Raw genomic sequence first — 9,086 nt, forward strand, 5'->3', positions numbered from 1 at the left:
CCAGCAATGAATGTTCCTTTAATTTTAGTAAATTTCTAAGTAAGGGACAGTTCAATATTTAACTCGTGGCTCTCCGGTTTTCGTGAGTTTAGTGAGGTTCGTATTTTAGCGGATACCTTCTTTCGTCCACCATATCTATCATAGATATCGATTTGAAGTAAACTTGCAAAAAATAAAATCTTTTAAATATGACAAAGTTTGAAGTTTAATAATGACAGCATATTGATTTTTTACATTTATAATTGGATTTCGTCATCAATTAATAGAAAAAAATACGAACATTTTGTTACCCAATTTTTTAGGAAAAGTAATACATTTCCGCATAATGTAAGTACTATGTTTTGACTAAAGATTAATGCTGAAATGAGAGGCAATAGGTAGATTAATAAGGGAAGGGATTTAGGATAGGATAGGAGTGCGGAGGATTCAATGACCAGCCTATAAGGGTAGGCCAGAACTAGGATGGGATAAGGGGTACGGGAGTTGGGATAGAATGTCCACTACGAAGGCGATGGCATGCTCGCGATGCTCGGCTTAGCTCGCCGGATGAGGGGGGGATCTTACCTTCGTAGATGGACCTCACCTCTTTCCAAAACTAAAATTTCATGCCATTACACAAAAACTTAAACGATCCCAAAAACATAACATTAACACATAACTCTAAAAAAACAAAAACATATACCGACTTACACACTACAACCAAAACACGACTTCCAAGCTAGCACTACAAGTAAAGAACACCAAACACAAGACAACCTACACACCGCCACCAGACACAGAACTATCGACACACTACGACCGACACACCATCACCAGACACACCAACACCAGACACACCATCACCAGACACACCATCACCAAACAGCACTACGTTCACGCTCGACCTGACACACTATCACCGGATAACACGACATTCACGCCGGACCTGACACACCTCGGGAACGCTGCGGCTGTTGTTGCAGCATGGCCGTACCCACCCCACCTGGAGTTCGACTGGCCTTTACTTTCGAACTCCCCTTACTGGTCTTTGAAGCTGAAGTTTACGTTGTAGAACCCGGTTCACTGAAGAGCATTATCCAGCCCTACCACACCTCCTCTGAAAATTGTAATCAGCACTCCATAATATTTAAGTTCTGAACACCAAAAGTTGATAAAATCAAAAAAAAAAACACAACAAATCGACTACACTGTAACGTGACTTACATTTTATTTAAATAGACTCGTAACTAACATAAATGGAATATAAAAAAAAATATAAAGAATAATTTCGAAATTTGAAAATTAGAAAATTGGTAAATTTAAAAAAAAATTGAAAATTTGAAATAACTTAAATATAAAAAAAATCAAAGGAAAATACAAAATTTCTCCTCAGAAGTATATATGTACCTAGTGTACCTAATCCAAAAACAAACAAAAAAAAAACAGGGACTTTCTCCGTATGGAGGAGACTTAAGTTCCCTTGTTCTCCCCGGAAATCTACGCCGTCTTCCTTTTATGAAGCGGCTGTATAAATTCCTCTTTTATCCTACCTACCAAGAGCTCTCTATAGGTAGCTAAAGGGATGCAAAATGTTGCCTCTACTTTGACAGGGAGGGGTATGGGGAACCTACGCCGCCCCGACGAACTTTACCCGTAATGCTTACTCGACACTAACAAAAAATAACGACGCACTCTAGACACATATACCGATACAAGGAGTTACAAAATAAAGTCGTTATAAATTTGAATATTTGTTGTTTCAATGTCACGTTACTAATTTTTCCTTTGTTATTTGTTGGACAGCTAGGTATACGTATATATCTATATATATATAAGCAAATCCTAGAGTCGATTCGCCAGGAACCGAATCCTTTTTTCCTATCCCGCCGGATTGGCGTAAAGGGTAACGAGAACGCACAAAGAGATATATATGTATATGTATATGTAGTTAACACTTATATAAATATAGGGGTGAGATTGGTTTCGGCTAGTAAAGTTACTTGGTGATCCGGGTCTATCGACGGATCAATCTTATGTTCAGCACAACCTCCACATCACCTTGGGAATGAAATTTTCTTTCTCTAGGACCGTCGCTCACTCCTACGCTAACCACCGCGCCGGTAAATAAATAAACATAAAAAAAAACAAGTCCTAGGAAAAACAAAAGAAATAAAATAACTAATTGGAATTGATGCAAACCAGAGTCACTAGGTAAGTAATTCCTCCTGCCTATTCTGACCAGAACTATCGATCTGGGTCTTACCCAGTCTATGTCCCTGGTCAGCATTGTAGGTATTCTTTATTATTTTTCCTAATATTTTTTTATTTTTCTTGCAGGAATAATGACTAACCTAGGACAACTTTGGCCTATCGGTGGCCACAACAAAACTCCGGCATCAGAAGTGCCGATATTTTCACAAGGATGACGGTGAAGGCCGACGGCTGGTCGTATCGATTTAATTGTGAAGGACCTATGCCAATCTAATGCGAGTGCCATTGCATGTGGTGAAGTGCCTACTCTGCTTAAGCCGGGCGGAGCAAATGCATTTCCTCCTTGTTGGTTTTGAGTGGGGAAGAACCCACACTGTTTGAGCCGGGCGGAAGAAATATGATTCTTTCAAGCTGGTATCAGGTGGGGAAGAACCCTCGAACATTCAGCCGGGCAAAACAAGGCTACAACTAAATTTCAGAAAAGATTTAAACATAAATTAAATTTCTTGGTACAGAGTAAGTCCATCTTCATTTTGTTATTGATATGTATATGCATGAATTTATAATTTACTCGTTAGTTTGTTTTTTTTTTTTGGGTACCTACCTTATATTCGTATTCGGATACGAGAAGTTTGATTTCTTTAAAAAGAAGTAGTAGATATAATATGTACATACTATATCTATAAAATCTATAAAATATCTATAAAATCAGTTGTTGTTTTATTGTAAGAGTAGATGTACTTGGGCACAATTTCAAAAAAAATGTATATCCATATGTATGTATATAGTTTCTGTGTTGTTATAGGTAGTCATTTACCCCACATTAAAGCGATTGTTTCTTGTCGACGTCCTGGTTGTGTTTCCTACTAATTCAACAACACTCGTATTCTAGAATAAAGATTCCAATGACTTACGTCAATCTCTGGATTGTACAAGTTAATATTGCTAAGTTTGGTTATTGCTTAAATTGTTTATGTACTAACTTAAGCTATAATTAAAATATCACAGATTGGAATTACTTATATCTAGGTTATCACAGTTGTTGAGTCAGTCGAGATGTTTTTTTTGTTTTCGTTTACTCGAAATGAAAAATATCACAGATGTTTGTCCAGGTTGTTAAGGAGCTTAACGAATTACGACGGCATTAAATACAATCCTTTTTTTTTCAGTTATCATGCTTTGTACCTACTTTCGATCACCGATGGTTTGTCATTTCTTGTCCACTACTCTATATCACAGTTGTTCGTTTTGTCTATCATATCACAGGTTTATAAATATTTGTCATGAGACTCATTTGATTGTTTCGTTTCAATTGTCTACAATTTGCCTCTTACATTCTATGTTTATGTGTCCTGCAAAAACAAACTCAACAGTTATCTATTGTTTGAGATCTTTCGCATGAAAGATTCCAATCTTTTTCCCAACTAGGTTCTCCAGCTCGTACATGCTTTTCCCTACGGGTTTGACAATTCGACATTTAACATATTTAGGACAAAGTTTAGACGATAAAAGTTTCGAGGAGTCACTTAGTATGAAGTTTCGTTTGTAAACCTCTTGACCAGGCAAGTATCGGACATTTCGAGACCTGGTGTTGTACGTTTTCCTCCCCTTCTCGTTAGCTATTGTTATATTTTCTTTCAGCTTAGCACGTATTAAGTGCAATCGCTCTTGCCGCGGTAAGGTCGCCAACTCGCCATCCTCAAGGACGTTTAACTTTTGTGCCAGTACATATCCGCTCGCGTGTGTCATCATATTTGTTCCAAAAAGAGCAAAGTATGGTGAGACACCGATGGCTGAATGCACTGAACTCCTTAAGGCACATGCGATGTCGCTCAAGTGGCTATCCCAATCGCGCTGATCTTCTTTCAGATAGGAACGTATGGCGGCTAATAACGTACGGTTGACTCTCTCGGAAGCGTTAGATTGTGGCGAGTAGTTTGCTGTTTTGAAATGACGTATTCCATATTTTTCCAAAAAACTTTGAAATTCCTTTGACACAAACTGTTTTCCATTATCGGAATGTAAAATTTGTGGAACGCCATATGCATTAAATATGTCGTTTCGCAAGTAAGTTATTATGTTACTTGACGTTGCTGAACGAAGCGGCTTTAGGAATACAAATTTAGACATATGATCTAGTACAACAAAAATATACACATTTCCTGCTTTTGACCTAGGGTATGGACCAATAAAATCAACATATAACTTCTGAAACGGACGGTCGGTGACATAACCATTCTCAATAGGTGGACGTTGGACTTGACTTGAAGACTTAGACTTTTTACACGTTTCACAATTACTTACAAACTGTCGAATTTGTACTGTCATGTTAGGCCAGTAAAAATACTGTCGTACACGGTACAATGTTTTCGCCATTCCACCATGGGCGGCTTTCGGTTTCGGGTTATGGGCATTAGCAATCAAATTTTCGGTTAAGGTTGACGGTACCCATAACCGCCAAGAGTTCTCTACTAATAGATTTTCGCTATTAATAGGGAAGGTTCGTTTGTATACAAATGAATCTACTATCTTAACGTCGGGTAATTCCTTTTCATGCTCTCGTACGGTATCTATGAGGTTTTTGTACTCCTCTGATTTAAATTCGTCGGATTCTAAATCTATCCAGGGAACTATTTCGCCCATGTCCAAGCTATCCAAGTGTGCTCGAGAAAGAGTGTCTGGCACGACATTCAGCGATCCTTTTCGGTGCTCTATGTCGAAGGTATATGATTGCAACTCAAGAGACCATCTAGCCAATCTACCACTGAGATCTTTCATGGTCATTAACCATTTTAAGCTAGAGTGATCAGTTATGATGGTGAAATCCATACCTTCAACATAAGGTCTGAACTTTTTCACTGCCATCACCGCGGCCATACATTCCTTCTCGGTCACACTATAGTTTCGCTGGCATGAGTTAAGTTTTTGGGAAAAATAAGAAATAGGACTTTCTTCATCAGCCTCTCCCTTCTGAAAAAGAACGGCCCCGATTCCGGAATCGGAAGCATCACATTGAACATAAAATCGTTTCGAGAAATCTGGGTGTGTCAGCACCGGAGCTGTCGTAAGAGCTCTTTTCAAATTTTCGAACGCGACTTTAGCTTCATCTGTCATGACAAACTTCGCGTTCTTTTTCTTGAGAGTATCCGTCAAGGGAGCTGTTAAGTTTGAAAAGTCTCTTATAAAACGCCTATACCATCCGGCCAACCCAAGTAACCTTCTCACCTGCCTAGCATTTTTCGGTATAGGAAAGTCAACTACAGCCTCTATTTTTGCCGGATCTGTTTTTAATTTTCCACCACCAACAATGAAACCCAAGTACTTCAGTTCTTTAAAACAAAACTTGGACTTCTTGACATTGATAGTGAGATTAGCCTTTCTGAGACAATCGGCTACTTCTCCTAACAGTGCAACATGTGTTTCAAAGTCTGGCGCGATAATTAACAGATCATCTAAGTAAACAAATACGCGATCTCTAAGTCGGCTCGGGATGACTTTATCCATTAGTCTGCACAACCTTTGGGCAGCATTACACAACCCGAAAGGCATCACCGTAAACTGGTACAGGGGTCTCCCCGGTACCGCAAACGCTGTTTTCTCTCTGCTATCTTTCTCCAGTGGTATCTGCCAGAATGCTTCTTTCAGATCTACACTACTGATGTAGTAAGTATCTGGAAGACGACTGATCAGACCTTCGATACTGGGAAGAGGATTGGCGTCCTTTTTGCTCACCGAGTTGACCTTACGGGAATCCAGGCAAAACCGGTATTTTACGGTACCATTTGGACCTGGTTTCTTTATAAGAACAACTGGTGAACACCATGGACTCTCACTCTCCTCAATAACTCCAATCTTAAGCATCCTATCGATCTCCTGGTACAACACGGCTTGGACCACTGGAGAAACAGGATAGTGCCTCTGCTTAATCGGTACCGCATCCCCGGTATCAATAACGTGCTCCATGAGCGTCGTCTTCCCGAGACCGTGCCGATCGTAATCTAAAAATTTTTGCTTTACCGTTTCCAATACCGATCGCTGTTCCAATGAAAGTTCATGAGCATTCATCAAATCAGCGTCCTGTTCTAGAACCGAAACAGAACTTAAAATGTTCGGAGCGATCTGGAACGCCTTCCAAAAGTCCACTCCTAAATACAATTCTTGGTCTAGATTGGGAACTAGGTATAAGGTGACATTATGTTCTACATTCCTATACTGGATTAACACATTTATTTTCCCTATTATTTTCTGACTTTGACCGTCAGCTGTTTTAACGCCCGAACTGTACGGTTGTTGTCGTATTTTTAAATCTTCTATAAACTTAAGACAATTTTTTCCTAAGATACTTATACTGGCCCCGCTATCCAAGAGTCCGGTTATCTCTCGGTCACATATTTTTACCTTCGCGTAAGGCCTAGGGTCAGTTTGGGTATCAATGACAGTCGACGCGATTTTATGCCGAGTTTGTTTTTTTATTTCATATCTCGATCTCGCTTTCTTAATTCTGCTGGATATTTCGCTAACTCTTCCTTGAAAAATTTTATCTCTCGCCTCATAATATTCTTTTAACCTAACGTGTAATGGTTTTATTTCTCTTTTGTTTCCTGGTTTCTTCTCTAATTCAACATCTTTCTTTTTTTCTCTACCTAAAATTGTAATTCTTGTCTCATCAATATTGGATTTTGAATAGTCATTCTCTAAAGGTTTGTCTGGGGTGTCTGAGTCGAACGCGACTCCCCCGGAGTTGTCGCGTTCCGATGGCGGTTTTCCGGATTACACCGAGGACATTTGGGAGTGATAACACCATCAAGCCCACACCTGTAACAAAATATTTTTCTTTTGTTGGAAGGACAGTCCACGAAAGAGTGACCTTGGATCCGACAGTTCCAACACTCTCCGGCCCTGCCTTCACCTTGGCCTACTGAAGTTTTCGGTCGAGCTCCCGAACGCTGAAAAGCATCTACGTGCTCACCTACTGATGAAACCACTTCTGGATCCGCAACAACATCTAACTCATTTGCTACGAACCGATGTGGAGCTCTATTCGGTTTTTGACCTTCTCGGTCCTTTTTCGGAAAAGCGTACTCCGCCTCCTTACAAGCCATCCTCAGTTGGTCCATTGAGAAAATGGTTTGAGGATACACTAACGGCTCCAATCGTTCGTTCAGGTTTCTCTTAATCATTCTTACCAGCTGATTTTCGGGGATCTGGACTTTTAATTGAGACCGTAAACGAGTTATCGCCGCAAAATAGTCGTCGCTTGACTCCCAGTTGCCTTGCTTACGATCCCTTATTTCACCAGTTATCTCGATATCCGATTTGGAACTCTCGAACTGACGTATTAAGGCATCACGTAGCATCGGCCAATCTGGCTGTCCATTTGAGCGAAGATACCACCAGTACCATTCACTCGCGGCCCCCGAGAGTAATAGATGAAAGTCTCTTAGAATCTCAGCCCATGCACACCTATACTTATCTTGTAGCATCTCGACTCTGAATACAAACTCTTCTACTCTAGGGTCAGCGGACTTCCCGTCAAACTGTAGCTTCCACTTGTCCAACCGGATGGGCGTTTTCATCACCGGTGGTGGATATACCGGAGGTGGGTTGAAGTAGAGAGGCTGAGGGTATCTCGGAGTGAACCCATTTGGTTCCTGGTATGGGTTTGGATGGGACATGCCGTTTGCCTCAGACGCACTAACAGGACCTTGGTTCACACTCCGATCCCTTGTAGTATACGACGGCCTCGGATACTGATCGGCACTGAAATTATTAAGCTGATCGTTCGACTGATGCGTTTGCCCACCAGAATCCCCTATCAAATTCTGAACTCTTCCTCCCCCAGTTGGTGGACCAGGTTGAGTTGGGTTTGTTGCTTTCAAAAGATCTAAAAACTGTTTTCTTATTTCATTTCTTAGCGATTCGGTTAGTTGCCTACTAAGCGTATTGTTGTAAGACGCACACGCGTCACCTACGGCCTGATTAATCGCCGACCTAACTTCTTCAGTGATTCCAGAGTTAATGGCTACTTGAGCCCCCGCGGCATGATTGTTCGATTGACCCCCGCTATCTGATGACCTTGCCATACCGTTGACCCAATTTGACGGCTCCGGTGATAATCCTCCAGGTGGAGTTAAATTACTATACGAAGGTGCCGATAATGTATCGATCACACTTCTCCCATCCCCCGAATTTAAACCTACTAAACCTCCCTCAATTGGGTTTGCACCTTCGGTTAGTAATAAACCCTTTGACCGACCTTGTATTTCCTGGGGATGATGGTCTTTATTTCGAGCGCTATTGTCAATAGGTCCTACCCCACTAGGTTTAGCTGAACGTACTTCTTCATTCGGAGAGTTTCCCAACCTTGGACCAGACTTGTCCTTAGGAGAGTGCTGAACTCGAGACATCTCGGACGGAACTTGTAAAATCTTTTCACGTAAGGAGCGGGTAAGTCTTTGATCTGGCAATAAGTTTTGTACTTTGATTATTTTCCTTTCTAATTCTTCTTCCTCTTGTCTTTTCATAGGTCTCGCACAACAAAAACTATACAACTATACCCTAGACGCTATACCACAAAGCCCTAACCTAAGATACAATTATTCCTATAATCTATAAACAAAAAAAAATATAAAACCTAAAACTATAATTGTGTACAAAAAAAATGAATTTGCTATATGTAACTATTCTATAAAATCTAATTCTAAGCTAAATTATTCAAAAAAAATGTAAAGAAAATTATTTACGTAAATCCTTTAAAATCTACAACCCTATTCTAATACACTAAGCCTAACTAATCTAAGTAACACTACAAATATCTATAAACTAAATGTGGTACTTAACTTACTATTATTTATATTTATCTTTTTAATCTACCGATACCTATATCTAAGAAAAAA

At 40.0% G+C, this 9,086-nt stretch overlaps 1 long non-coding RNA gene across 1 annotated transcript; it reads left to right on the plus strand.

The window, feature by feature from the left end:
* The first annotated feature begins 2,093 nt into the window (after positions 1-2,093).
* Positions 2,094-2,706, plus strand: LOC129952335 (uncharacterized). Its single transcript, XR_008782296.1, has 2 exons — positions 2,094-2,190; positions 2,317-2,706. It is a non-coding gene; the product is annotated as an uncharacterized LOC129952335 (long non-coding RNA).
* Positions 2,707-9,086: the final 6,380 nt, after the last annotated feature.

Source organism: Eupeodes corollae, chromosome 3, assembly GCF_945859685.1.
Source record: "Eupeodes corollae chromosome 3, idEupCoro1.1, whole genome shotgun sequence".
Lineage (NCBI taxonomy): Eukaryota > Metazoa > Arthropoda > Insecta > Diptera > Syrphidae > Eupeodes > Eupeodes corollae.